Source organism: Misgurnus anguillicaudatus, chromosome 1 (assembly GCF_027580225.2).
Source record: "Misgurnus anguillicaudatus chromosome 1, ASM2758022v2, whole genome shotgun sequence".
In the NCBI taxonomy this organism is placed as follows: Eukaryota; Metazoa; Chordata; class Actinopteri; order Cypriniformes; family Cobitidae; genus Misgurnus; species Misgurnus anguillicaudatus.
The window spans coordinates 5215023-5229992 of record NC_073337.2 but is presented as its reverse complement, the minus strand read 5'-3'; the positions used below and the strand labels follow the sequence as shown (position 1 = coordinate 5229992).

Here is a 14970-nt window from a genome sequence, read left to right as displayed (position 1 = left end):
AAAATGCTTTCAGATTGTCCTACTAGTATAAGTTAAACAGGTAGGATGACCTGAAGGTGCAAAATGTTTTCAGATAGTCCTACTATTATAAATTAAACAAGTAGGATGACCTGAAAGTGCAAAATGCTTTCAGATTATCCTACTTTTTTTGGCCCGCCACCACCCCCCCTCTTCGGAGGACAACTTTATTTTTTAATACAGCAAATTATCTACACAATATGTTACAATAAAGACAATAGATTTATATACACACTGCATTATTTCTCCTACCATAAACATTCACCCAGTTTAGTAAGACCCTAGGTACTTAAGGAGAGGAGGGATTATAGTACAACCTACAGAGTAGGTAGGATAACCTGACTGTACAAAATTGTTTTAGATTGTCCTACCTGTATAAATTAAAGAGGTAGGATGACCTGAAGGTGTGGTTATCTGTCGTCGTCATCATCTGTTTACCTACAAGGAAAGTAAAGTTAATCATCTTGTTATATCTGGGACATTAAAGAAGTGTTTGTGCGGAGATTACCTGTGTTCATCAACCAATCATCTTCTGCAGATCTATATCATCTGCTGTTAAACTGCTAGTTTAAATTAAACAGGAAGGATGACCTGAAAGTGCTAAATGCATTCACATTGTCCTACTAGTTTAAATTAAACAGGTAGGATGACCTGAAGGTGCAAAATGCTTTCAGGTTGTCCTACTAGTATACATTAAACGGGTAGGATGACCTGAAGGTGCAAAATGCTTTCAGATTGTGCTACTAGTATAAATAAACATGGAGGATAACCTGACTGTACAAAATGCTGTCAGGTTGTCCTAGTATAAATTAAAGAGGTAGGATGACCTGACTGTACAAAATGCTGTCAGATTGTCCTACTAGTATAAATTAAACAGGTAGGATGACCTGAAAGTGCAAAATGCTTTCAGATTGTCCTACTAGTATAGATTAAACAGGTAGGATGACCTGAAAGTGCAAAATGCTTTCAGATTGCCCTACTAGTATAAATTTAAAATGTAGGATGACCTGAAGTTGCAAAATGCTTCCAGGTTGTCCTACTAGTTTAAATTAAACAGGTAGGATGACCTGAAGGTACAAAATGCTTTCAGATTCTCCTACTAGTATAAATAAACATGGAGGATAACCTGACTGTACCAAATGCTGTCAGATTGTCCTACTGGTATAAAATAAACAGGTAGGATGACCTGAAGGTATGGTTATCTGTCGTCGTCATCATCTGTGTACCTACAAGGAAAGTAAAGTTAATTGTCTTGTTATATCTGGGACATTAAAGAAGTGTATATGAGGAGATTACCTGTGTTCATCAACCAATCATCTTCTCCCGAACTATACCATCTGCTGTTTAACTGCTCATGTCTAATAAAAACTCACTTTTTTAAATTCTTTCTCTCATTTGGTCTGTGGTATCATAACACCTAATAGTATACAACGAACAGGTAGGATTTTATACTACATAAGACAGATCTGATTTTGCTGCTAGTATAAAACAGACGTAGGATGACCTGAAAGCGCAAAATGCTGTCAGATTGTCCTACTAGTATAAATTAAATGGGTAGGATGACCTGAAGGTGCAAGATGCTTTCAGATTGTCCTACTTACTGCTACTACTAGGCACCAAAGTGCTGTACATGAAAGAGAAAAAAAACAAAAATAAATACATAAAATTCATTGTCATAGAAATTCCAACACATTATTAAAAGCCAAGGAAAATAAATACGTTTTTAACATTCTCTGAAAAGACCCTAGATTAGGAGATAGGATTAGGAGTTTTTATGGACAGGGGAAGCTCATTCCATAGTCTAGGGCAGTGGTTCTCAAACTGGGGGCCGGGGCCCCCAGGGGGGCCGCGAGATGGTGCCAGGGGGGCCCCAGTTTTATGACATTTTATAAAATAAATTAATTTATCATGAATTCTATGCAATTAAACCTAAAAAAAATAAGTATACTAACCAACAGCACTACTTTGTATAATTCAATATGTTTTGTTTAATTAAAATTGAGTTTTAGAACAGTTTTTTGCCATAAATTTTCTTTGGAGGGGCCGCGAAGGAATGTGCCATACACAAGGGGGGCCGCACGCTGAAAAAGTTTGAGAACCACTGGTCTAGGGGTAGCCACAAAAAAGATCTATCTCTTCTTCAATTCAAGCATGATCGAGGAATCGTCAGGCACAGTTGATTCTTAGAGCGAAAAGATCTCAAAGGTTGATGTAGACCAGTGGTTTTCAATTCCAGTCCTCGGCCCCCCCTCCCAGAACATTTTAGGCTCTGTTTACACGGACATGGCCCCTTTTAAAAACTGAGAGATTTACCTTCGTTTGTGCCCCTCGTTTACACGCAAACGGAGAACTCGCCTCTGAAACCGATTGTTTCTAAAAACTCCGGCCAGAGTGGAGATCTTGAAAACCTTCGGTTGCACGGTTGCATGTAAAGTGAGACAAACGGATGTTTAAGCAGGCAACGTCACTGAGTATGCGCCAGAGCTCGCACCTACGTCAAAAGTGCGACCCATGTTTACATGTGACTGCTACTCTGAATGCTTCCAAGATCACATTTATGTTCCTGCAAACTCGTTTCGTGTGTTTGTATTTGCAAATACAGCTGCTCCATTATGTCGAGGAGCAGAGACGAGTGCTCGGAGGTCAGCAATTTAACGCGTGTTTGACTTCATGCGGCGCTGCAAGAACCGACGGACGGATGATTTCAAAGTACCGCGAGAGCGATTCGAAATTAGACATCTACGTGTGATTCCTCAACTCGCTCTCGCGGTACGTTGACGTCATCAATCACCTACTGCAACAACTCCTCCTTCCAACATGAAGAACCAGTTCACGTCACCACCAGCGCTGCCGGTGATTGGCTTACGTGGGCTTGAGCGTCTCTTGACGGCAAATATGCACGGGTACGTGTAAATAAACACTTTTCTGAAAACTGACATGTGTGCACGATATAATTTTTGAAACCGGAGAGGTTGAAATGTCCGTTAATGAAAATAGCCGCCCACGTGTAAACATAGCCTTAGATGTCTCCACATATAAAAACACCTGATTCCGATCATCAGCTCGTTAGTGTGTTAATTAAGGAGCCGATGAGTGAAATCAGGTGTTTCATATAAGGAGACATCTAAAACATCCCCCCCCCATGCTAATACTACCTCCAAATCTAATCCTAAACTTTTTGGCATTTGCTATTCACCTTATTTTTCACGACAACAAGGGCGGCGCCATTGCGCTGATTTTGTCAATGTTCTTCCGGCCGCATAGACGATGAGCAGCTGAGGCAGTGACTGAAGGCGACGCGTTAAGCTTAAAAAGCTCACTCGAGCGCCTTTATGTTTCTTCTTACCAATTTTAAGCCAACTGAGGAACACCCTTATCCCAAGTAATGGTTCGACTACGATGTTCCGGTAACTTTAAACCATGCCGGGTGTTGAAAAGGTGGGCAGTTTTAGGTAAGCTATCTCAGCTAACTTTGTGCTCGTTCGCCTAAAGTTAGATTTGTGAAGTCCGTTCTACAAATACACTTAAGATCAGTAACGTTAGTTTATAAAATGCAACTATTTGAATGGTTTTAATTGTCCACCTATATTTTTATATTTACGATAGTACAACGAGATATTATAGTACATTACATTCTTACAGTAGCCCACGTGATTCCTACAAGTTACTGCAGATTTCAGATGCTAGAATGTCAGTTCATTTCTCATTCAGATATTGATAATGACCTATTAAACAACGTATTATTTAACACTGAAGTTAAAGGTTGTGTGTATAATGTTACTGTCTCTTTTTAATGCATCTCTCTCTTACACACTGTTCTGTTTTAGTATGTGTGCCATTTATATGTTAATTCTCATGATGCAAGTTTATTTTAAATACTAACATAAAAATGTTTATGGTTATATTGTTTTCACAGATGCATTGATGTGTAGTGATGCAGTGGACAACTGTGAGGATGATACAATCAACATGTTCCTAAACTGTGATGCAGAAACACAATGGGAGGATCCATCCGTCTCTGACCACAACTACACCTTAAAATCACAACTCAACCTGAAGCAACATACATCTGATATGGGAAAACAATGGTGCGGTTTCCCTGACAGAGCTTATGCTGGTCCCAGGCTAAAATGCATATTTGAGCTACAATCATTTAAAAACACCTTGTACTGACATACCTCAACATATATGAGTGTCATTGTTTTGTCACAAGATGCGCACCAGTCTTGTTTTTTTTTTTGTAGGGTTTGTTTGTAAAAACTAAAATGTCCTAATATAATTAAGGCCTAGTCCTGTAAACCCTGTCCGAGAAACTGCTTCAATGTGTTGAGCTGGCACAAATGTACATATCTCTGCTGAGAAACAACCATCTTTGTGTCAGCTTTACACAGGGTTGATATTGCATCCATTACACAGTCGCCAAGCACTTTACTTTACATACACCAACAGCTTCCAGATAAACACTTGGGATCAGCTCCTGATGACTCCAATAAAGCTGTGTCTTAATTTATTGCAGGGTGGTCTTGCTTTACCTGTTGTAAAGTTACATTAAACCTTCATATGTGATCAGATGTCATGCAGTGATATTAAACATTTACAGTGTGATCAGATGTTGTGCAATTATATTAAATCTTTACAATGTGATCAGATGTTGTGCAGTTATATTAAACATTTACTATGTTACCTGTCATGCAGTTATATTAAACATTTACTATGTGTAACCTGCCATGCAGTTATATAAACCTGTGATCAGATATTATCTGTAAGGAATTTCTTAAACCATATGTAAGCTTTGTAGATTCCACTTAAAAGGATTTATGTCTGCTGATTTGAATGAATAAGTGTTGGCAAGTTTGCAAATGAATTCTATCATGGTACATTACCACATAAAAACGAAATAGTTATTGGACTGGCTAAGGTGCACATTTGCTTTAAAAAAGACGAAATCACTGTATAAATATTGGTAGGCATAAGTACTTTAATAATTTCCAATGCTGCTCCATCAACTCCTGACAGGACGAGTTAATATGTCCCATAGGTTACTTGCTGCGGCCGCTTCATATCGTCTAACCACGAGACGATTGATGGGACAATATAAGACTATCCGAGCGTCGTATGAAGTTTTAACCGTGCTCCTAATTTAAAACATTTACAGCAGTAGCGATATTTGTCATTTCGCTTAAGTTATTGTAAACTACAAAAAATCTTCTAAACACAGAATGCACTGTGCCATATTAGCAGCGGAAGTCGGTTGACAAAATGCGGAAGAGCGAAGAATTAAAAAGGGGCATGGCGGAATAAGGTGAATATGCCTTTTAGACAAAACCCACAGTTGCAGCTGGCAAATTCAATGTCATCACTTCCAGACTGGCTGTCTTAAATAGAGAAATAAAGTCCTCCCTTGATTCGCATTGTTCACTCATTTATAAATACGTAAATAAAGTATCATAATTTTCCTCAGGGGTTTAGTTTTATGTGCAAACATGTAAGCTTACACGAAATATGTTTAACTTAAATAATTATCAGATTAACAAAACAAATCAAAAAGTAGCCTAACCTATATGATTTTCTGACTGAATGTTTTTTACTCTTATCTGTATGACCACAATTTAAGGTGCAAGTTGTGATGCAAGCTAATCATCGTATCCCACTAAACACAGGACGTCGGGTTGACGTGCAGATCATGTCTATATTGGGTCCGTCGGTCCATGACCAATTCTGGACATCTATTCGACGTCCAAACTAGGTCCACTATTTAGACGTCCAACCATGACCCTACTTGGACCTCATATTTATGGCAACATTTGATGTTTGAACTGGGTAATTTTTTGGACGTCATTTGGACGTCATATTTACGGGCAACATTTGATGTTTGAACTGGGTGATTCTTTGGATGTCATTTGGACGTCTATGACAGGCCTATGTCTATATAACATGATTAGGCCTATAAAATGTGTTTATTTACAAATATCAGCATTATTGTACCAACATGATTAATACTTACAAATAATCTATATTATTTATACAGTACTGTTTTTTCTGCTTTCTTGAATTATATACAAATTAATCTAAATGTACAATTAAAAATCTGTAATTAAATGTGTAGTTCGTTATATTAAAAGTATATGACCATACTAACAATTTCATCTATTTTCGTTTTTTCATGTCTCTTTTCCTTACACGGAGGTCCTACGGATGTCAACCTTTAGACATGCAGAAGACGTCGATAAAAAGACGTCGCCTGGTGTTACAAAACAACCCCTTTTATGGATCGGATTCGGACGTTTAAAAATTACATGAAAATGACGTCATTCCGACGTCACTTTGCGCAGTGGGATATGTTCACCGGCACGTACAGGGGCGCAGCACAAGGCGGCAAGAAAAGTAATTAAACTTTTTTATTTAACATATTACTTAAGTTTTTTTTTGGACATCCTTTTGGAATCACTCATATCATCAACTTATCAGGCCATTAGTTCATCTAAATATATGCTAAATATAAGCGAAGCGCACTGCTGCGCCTCAAATCGACACTCATAAAGTTTCACATTAAAGGTGCTGTAAGCGAATTCACGTGTTTTAGACCATAAAACATTTTTTTGTAACATACAGCAAACATCATCTCACTATCTGCTTGCTGCCTGTCCACTGATCAAACTGTAAAAAAACGCGATCTCTGTAGACAGCCTAGGCTCCATGAACTGCAATAAAAACAAAGTCGCCAAACCTACCACCAGAAACGATAACAAACTGTTCCAGCCAATAAACGACAAGAAGGATTTGGGGGTGGGGGTTAGGCGCATTTATAAAAGCACGGAAGGGAGGGGAAGTCGTTAGCTATGCTCCGTTTGTTTGAAAACAGTTCAAACATCAACAAAAAGTAACGTCAAACATTCGCTTAGAGCGCCTTTAAATGAAGATAATTGTCCAAAACCAAAAGGTACGATAAATACTAAATACTTACATGAGACTGCAAGACATTAATAGAGTAAAAGCTACATTATTCCTATAGAAAGAGAAAGACGTTAGTAATATTGAACTTGAGGCAGACAGAGAGACTGTGTTCCATCTGTTTATAGACGGAACAGCAGGGCACGCAGGCGGGTAAAACGCATAATATTTAAGGTAATGTAATTTAATGTAACGGGTAAAATAATATTAACGTGTCATTTCCAGGTTGGGAATCAATTAGGCATCAATAAGGAATAATTTTTTATGTCAATCGGGCGGGAAGTGGAATTGAATGATGCTGATGTCAGATAACGGGCCGGGTGTTCAGGTTATGACTCTTAAAGTAGTAAAAAAATGACGCCTAAAGTAGTAAAAAATATTTTAAGGAAATACATTTAAAAAAAAAAACAAAGAATAGCAATATAGGCTATATTTGTATTTTAAATTGAATTGGGTTGTGTTTTAGAATCAAAGAAAATTAACTAACCCTGGGATTGTTTTCATGCAGTGAAGTGCATTAAGCCTCTTAACATTAATATAATTGTTGTTTTTTAAGGATGCTCCGATCGATCGGCCGCCGATCGTAATCGGGCGGTAACGGCATTAAGTGACGCGATCGGCACTCGCTAAATTTTCCGATCTCATGAGCCGATCTTTCTGTTTACTTTTGTCATCATAGCTTTCCTGAGGCGGCTGCAATTAGAGACCATTTTACACAGTGCGAGCATTTTGTAACTCGTTGCTCATGTGTGACGTGCACATTTGGATTTCTCTCTCTGCCTTTACAGAGATATGCGTATTTTCTATGAGGACGCGCTCCGGTCCTCAGTGCGATGCGTCTTCAAATCCCTATCAAACAGCGTATACAACACATATCTATCACGGACAATTGCATTCTTATGCCGAAAGTTTATTACTTGCATTCGTTTTAAAGTTTTGAAGGTTTAAACTTCCATTTTCCTCACAGCTGCTCTTGTTTGCGGACACCCGCCGCACGCATACACAGCAGCCGGTCATCAGTGCACGAGAAGAGAACGATCTCTCCCACGTCTTAAAGCTACAGTATCCTAATTCATCTCTCAATAAAATTATTCTCTGCTCATCACTGAAGAACTGTTGCACTTCATACGAATGCATGTATATTTAATTCATACAGTAAAGACTGTGAAGTGTTTTATTTTAACAGACATAAACCTTTTTAAAGGGATATTACATTTCTCTTTGCAAGAAGAAATATTTGTTGTGCTTATTTATTTGATTCTCTATTAAAACAATAATATACCTTATTTATATTTAGTTTCATTTCTACAAATGGTGTAAACCATTCCACTGCCATTCTGAGATCGGCAGTGATCGGCAGATCATGATCTTGGTGATCGGTAATCGGCCCCAAAAATGCTGATCAGAGCATCTCTATTGTTTATATTTATTGTCAAACTGTAATCAGTTTAATTTGTGTAATTTAGGATGCATCAATATTTGATTATAATAAAAACGGATACACAATCTGATTTTTGCACGGTCGCATCCTGTTTATTTTATACATAAGACAATCTGATTTTTGCACAGTCGCATCCTACCTGTTTATTTTATAATACATAAGATGATCTGATTTTTAACCGTCACATCATATCTGTTTATTTTATACTACATAATACAATCTGATTTTTGCACGGTCGCATCCTACCTGTTTATTTTATACTACATAAGACAATCTGATTTTTAACCGTCACATCCTACCTGTTTATTTTATACTACATAAGACAATCAGATTTTTGCAAGGTCGCATCCTACCTGTTTATTTTATACTACATAATACAATCAGATTTTTGCAAGGTCGCATCCTACCTGTTTATTTTATACTACATAAGACAATCTGATTTTTGCAAGGTCGCATCCTACCGGTTTATTTTATACTACATAAGACAATCTGATTTTTAAACGTCACATCCTACCTGTTTATTTTATACTACATAAGACAATCTGATTTTTAAACGTCACATCCTACCTGTTTATTTTATACTACAAAAGACAATCAGATTTTTGCAAGGTCGCATTCTACCTGTTTATTTTATACTACATAAGACAATCTGATTTTTGCAAGGTCGCATCCTACCTGTTTATTTTATACTACATAATACAATCAGATTTTTGCAAGGTCGCATCCTACCGGTTTATTTTATACTACATAAGACAATCTGATTTTTGCAAGGTCGCATCCTACCGGTTTATTTTATACTACATAAGACAATCTGATTTTTAAACGTCACATCCTACCTGTTTATTTTATACTACATAAGACAATCTGATTTTTAAACGTCACATCCTACCTGTTTATTTTATACTACATAAGACAATCTGATTTTTAAACGTCACATCCTACCTGTTTATTTTATACTACATAAGACAATCAGATTTTTGCATGGTCGCATCCTACCTGTTTATTTTATACTACATAAGACAATCAGATTTTTGCATGGTCGCATCCTGTTTATTTTATACTACATAATACAATCTGATTTTTGCACGGTCGCATTCTACCTGTTTATTTTATACTACATAATACAATCTGATTTTTAACCGTCACATCCTACCTGTTTATTTTATACTACATAAGACAATCTGATTTTTGCATGGTCGCATCCTGTTTATTTTATACTACATAATACAATCTGATTTTTGCACGGTCGCATTCTGTTTATTTTATGCTACATAATACAATCAGATTTTTGCATGGTCGCATCCTGTTTATTTTATACTACATAATTGTTACGTGTAAATCCAGGTAAGACAGGAGCGGATCCAAATGCAGTGTGGTTTTATTAAAAATAACAACAAACAAACAAAAACCTAGCAGGTAATCCAACGAGACAGGAACACGAAAAAACACCATAACATTGAACAACGATCGACATCAGACACTGGAAACACTAGGCTTAAATACACAGAGTAATCAGGGAAAACAAGACACACCTGGGGAACAATCATCACACGGACCAATGAACAAAAGAACTACAAAGAACTACAGACATGGATGACACAGACATGACTTCAAAATAAGAGAACAAGACAGGGTACACAGACAGAGTTCATAACATAGCCCCCCCTCAAAGGGCGGCTTCCAGACGCCCCCCAGAAAACCCCAAAGTACAACAGTCTAGGAGGGCGGTGGCATGGAGGTGGACCCGGGGGAGGGATGGTGGGCCAAGGCCATGAAAGTCCAAGGGCCAAGGCGGAGCCGCGGGCGGAGGCTGGAGCCATGGCGGAGCCGCGGGCGGAGGCTGGAGCCAGGGCGGAGCCGCGGGCGGAGGCTGGAGCCAGGGCGGAGCCGCGGGCGGAGGCTGGAGCCAGGGCGGAGCCGAGGGCGGAGGCTGAAGCCAGGGCGGAGCCGTAGGCAAAGACAGGGACCAAGGCGGAGCAGCAGGCGGCGACAGGGACCAAGGCGGAGCCGCAGGCGGCGAGAGGGACCAAGGCGGAGCCGGCAGAACTGGCAACCAGGGCGGAGCCGGCAGAGCGGGAACCCAGGGCGGAGCCGGCAGAGCGGGAAGCCAGGGCGGAGCCGGCAGAGCGGGAAGCCAGGGCGGAGCCGGCAGGGCGGGAAGCCAGGGCGGAGCCGGCAGGGCGGGAAGCCAGGGCGGAGCCGGCAGGGCGGGAAGCCAGGGCGGAGCCGGCAGGGCGGGAAGCCAGGGCGGAGCCGGAGACCAGAGAGGGACTAGATACCAGGGTGGTGCTGGTGGTATCATGAACCTGGGTAGAAGAGAACAGAGAGAGGCCCTCTGGGCCTGGTTAGACAGGGCAGTGAGTTCACATATTGACATCTCAGACCAGACAGTAAGGGCAAAGATCTTGGGGACAGTCTTCTTAGGACATGCAGAGAGTTCAGCACTGGCCATAGTCTTGGTGACGACAAAGAGTCTCTGGGGCATCGCGGTGACCACACTAGCTGACCAATGGGGCTCAGATGACTCACTCGGCTCAGATGACTCACTCGGCTCAGATGACTCACACGGCTCAGATGACTCACCCGGCTCAGATGACTCACCCGGCTCAGATGACTCACCCGGCTCAGATGACTCACTCGGCTCAGATGACTCACTCGGCTCAGATGACTCACTCGGCTCAGATGACTCACTCGGCTCAGATGACTCACTCGGCTCAGTGGACTCAGAAGACTCACTCGGCTCAGGGGAATCAGAAGACTCACTCGGCTCAGGGGAATCAGAAGACTCACTCGGCTCAGGGGAATCAGAAGACTCACTCGGCTCAGGGGAATCAGATGACTCACTCGGCTCAGGGGAATCAGATGACTCACTCGGCTCAGGGGAATCAGATGACTCACTCGGCTCAGGGGAATCAGATGACTCACTCGGCTCAGGGGGCTCAGATGACTCACTCGGCTCAGATGACTCACTCGGCTCAGGGGAATCAGATGACTCACTCGGCTCAGGGGAATCAGATGACTCACTCGGCTCAGGGGAATCAGATGACTCACTCGGCTCAGGGGACTCGGGAGATTCACTCGGCTCAGAGGACTCGGGAGATTCACTCGGCTCAGAGGACTCAGGAGATTCACTCGGCTCAGAGGACTCGGGAGATTCACTCGGCTCAGAGGACTCGGGAGATTCACTCGGCTCAGAGGACTCGGGAGATTCACTCGGCTCAGAGGACTCGGGAGATTCACTCGGCTCAGAGGACTCGGGAGATTCACTCGGCTCGGAGGACTCGTGTTCATGAGTCTGGTTGATCTGCCGTTGAACTGGTGAGCCACACACTGAAAAAACATAGCACAATGCCAGTGCTAACAGGGATGATTCACAAAGATTAAAAAGTTCTAGGAGCTCCGAGGCCTTCAGTAAATCAATGGGCACAAACAGTTTCAAGAGCTCTGTAGCTGTCTCATGTGATGTAACACACCTGCTGGCCGATGATTCACTTGGGGATCTGCTCGGGGACGATTCACTCGGAGATTGACTCAGGGAAGATTCACTCAGAGATTTACACAGGGAAAACTCACTCAGAGATTTACACAGGGAAGATTCACTCAGGAAAGATTCACTCGGAGATTCACTTGGGAAAGATTCACTCGGGAAAGACTCACTCGGGGATTCACTCGGGGATTCACTCGGGGATTCACTCGGGGATTCACTCGAGGACGCACTCGAAGACAAACTCGAGGACTCACTCGGGGATTCACTCGGGGATTCACTCGGGGATTCACTCGGCGAAGATTCACTCGAGAGAACGAGCGGTCCAGGGATTCTGGTCGCTCGGACAGTGATCAGCGGGTAATCCAACACACTGGAGATTAAGCAGCCGACCCGGGCTTTCACGGGATGAACCGGATAACCTGGTGACTTGTGCACCGGCTCAGACACGGCGGAAGTCATCTTGTGAGCGGGGTCGGACAAAACACAGGGAAACCTTGGAAGCACGAGGGGAAACACACAGGGGAGCGAGGAATTGCTGCTGGATCCTTAATGGTCGATCGTTCTGTTACGTGTAAATCCAGGTAAGACAGGAGCGGATCCAAATGCAGTGTGGTTTTATTAAAAATAACAACAAACAAACAAAAACCTAGCAGGTAATCCAACGAGACAGGAACACGGAAAAACACCATAACATTGAACAACGATCGACATCAGACACCGGAAACACTAGGCTTAAATACACAGAGTAATCAGGGAAAACAAGACACACCTGGGGAACAATCATCACACGGACCAATGAACAAAAGAACTACAAAGAACTACAGACATGGATGACACAGACATGACTTCAAAATAAGAGTACAAGACAGGGTACACAGACAGAGTTCATAACAATAATACAATCTGATTTTTGCACGGTCGCATTCTGTTTATTTTATGCTACATAATACAATCAGATTTTTGCATGGTCGCATCCTGTTTATTTTATACTACATAATACAATCTGATTTTTGCACGGTCGCATTCTACCTGTTTTTTTATACTACATAAGACAATCTGATTTTTAACCGTCACATCCTACCTGTTTATTTTATACTACATAAGACAATCTGATTTTTGCATGGTCGCATCCTGTTTATTTTATACTACATAATACAATCTGATTTTTGCACGGTCGCATTCTGTTTATTTTATGCTACATAATACAATCAGATTTTTGCATGGTCGCATCCTGTTTATTTTATACTACATAATACAATCTGATTTTTGCACGGTCGCATTCTGTTTATTTTATGCTACATAATACAATCAGATTTTTGCATGGTCGCATCCTGTTTATTTTATACTACATAATACAATCTGATTTTTGCACGGTCGCATTCTACCTGTTTTTTATACTACATAAGACAATCTGATTTTTAACCGTCACATCCTACCTGTTTATTTTATACTACATAATACAATCTGATTTTTAACCGTCACATCCTACCTGTTTATTTTATACTACATAAGACAATCTGATTTTTGCACGGTCGCATACTACATGTTTATTTTATACTACATAATACAATCTGATTTTTGCACGGTCGCATCCTACCTGTTTATTTTATACTACATAAGACAATCTGATTTTTAACCGTCACATCCTACCTGTTTATTTTATACTACATAAGACAATCAGATTTTTGCAAGGTCGCATCCTACCTGTTTATTTTATACTACATAATACAATCAGATTTTTGCAAGGTCGCATCCTACCTGTTTATTTTATACTACATAAGACAATCTGATTTTTGCAAGGTCGCATCCTACCGGTTTATTTTATACTACATAAGACAATCTGATTTTTGCACGGTCGCATACTACATGTTTATTTTATACTACATAATACAATCAGATTTTTGCACGGTCGCATCCTACCTGTATATTTTATACTACATAAGACAATCTGATTTTTGCACGGTCGCATACTACATGTTTATTTTATACTACATAATACAATCTGATTTTTGCACGGTCGCATCCTACCTGTTTATTTTATACTACATAAGACAATCTGATTTTTAACCGTCACATCCTACCTGTTTATTTTATACTACATAAGACAATCAGATTTTTGCAAGGTCGCATCCTACCTGTTTATTTTATACTACATAATACAATCAGATTTTTGCAAGGTCGCATCCTACCTGTTTATTTTATACTACATAAGACAATCTGATTTTTAACCGTCACATCCTACCTGTTTATTTTATACTACATAAGACAATCAGATTTTTGCAAGGTCGCATCCTACCTGTTTATTTTATACTACATAATACAATCAGATTTTTGCAAGGTCGCATCCTACCTGTTTATTTTATACTACATAAGACAATCTGATTTTTAACCGTCACATCCTACCTGTTTATTTTATACTACATAAGACAATCTGATTTTTAAACGTCACATCCTACCTGTTTATTTTATACTACATAAGACAATCAGATTTTTGCAAGGTCGCATCCTACCTGTTTATTTTATACTACATAAGACAATCTGATTTTTGCAAGGTCGCATCCTACCTGTTTATTTTATACTACATAATACAATCAGATTTTTGCAAGGTCGCATCCTACCTGTTTATTTTATACTACATAAGACAATCTGATTTTTGCAAGGTCGCATCCTACCGGTTTATTTTATACTACATAAGACAATCTGATTTTTAAACGTCACATCCTACCTGTTTATTTTATACTACATAAGACAATCTGATTTTTAAACGTCACATCCTACCTGTTTATTTTATACTACATAAGACAATCTGATTTTTAAACGTCACATCCTACCTGTTTATTTTATACTACATAATACAATCTGATTTTTAACCGTCACATCCTACCTGTTTATTTTATACTACATAATACAATCTGATTTTTGCACGGTCGCATTCTGTTTATTTTATGCTACATAATACAATCAGATTTTTGCATGGTCGCATCCTGTTTATTTTATACTACATAATACAATCTGATTTTTGCACGGTCGCATTCTGTTTATTTTATGCTACATAATACAATCAGATTTTTGC

General features: G+C 39.9%; 1 long non-coding RNA gene across 1 annotated transcript in view; it reads right to left on the bottom strand.

Moving 5' to 3' along the window:
* Window positions 1–407: 407 nt before the first annotated feature.
* LOC141350582 (uncharacterized) overlaps window positions 408–14970 on the bottom strand; it is a 76087-nt gene continuing 61524 nt past the window's right edge. The window contains exons 3-5 of the long non-coding RNA XR_012358656.1: window positions 2332–4071; window positions 1315–1642; window positions 408–1244 (exon numbers count right to left, since the gene is read on the bottom strand). This is a non-coding gene — a long non-coding RNA (uncharacterized lncRNA). The remainder of the gene's footprint in view (window positions 1245–1314; window positions 1643–2331; window positions 4072–14970) is intronic.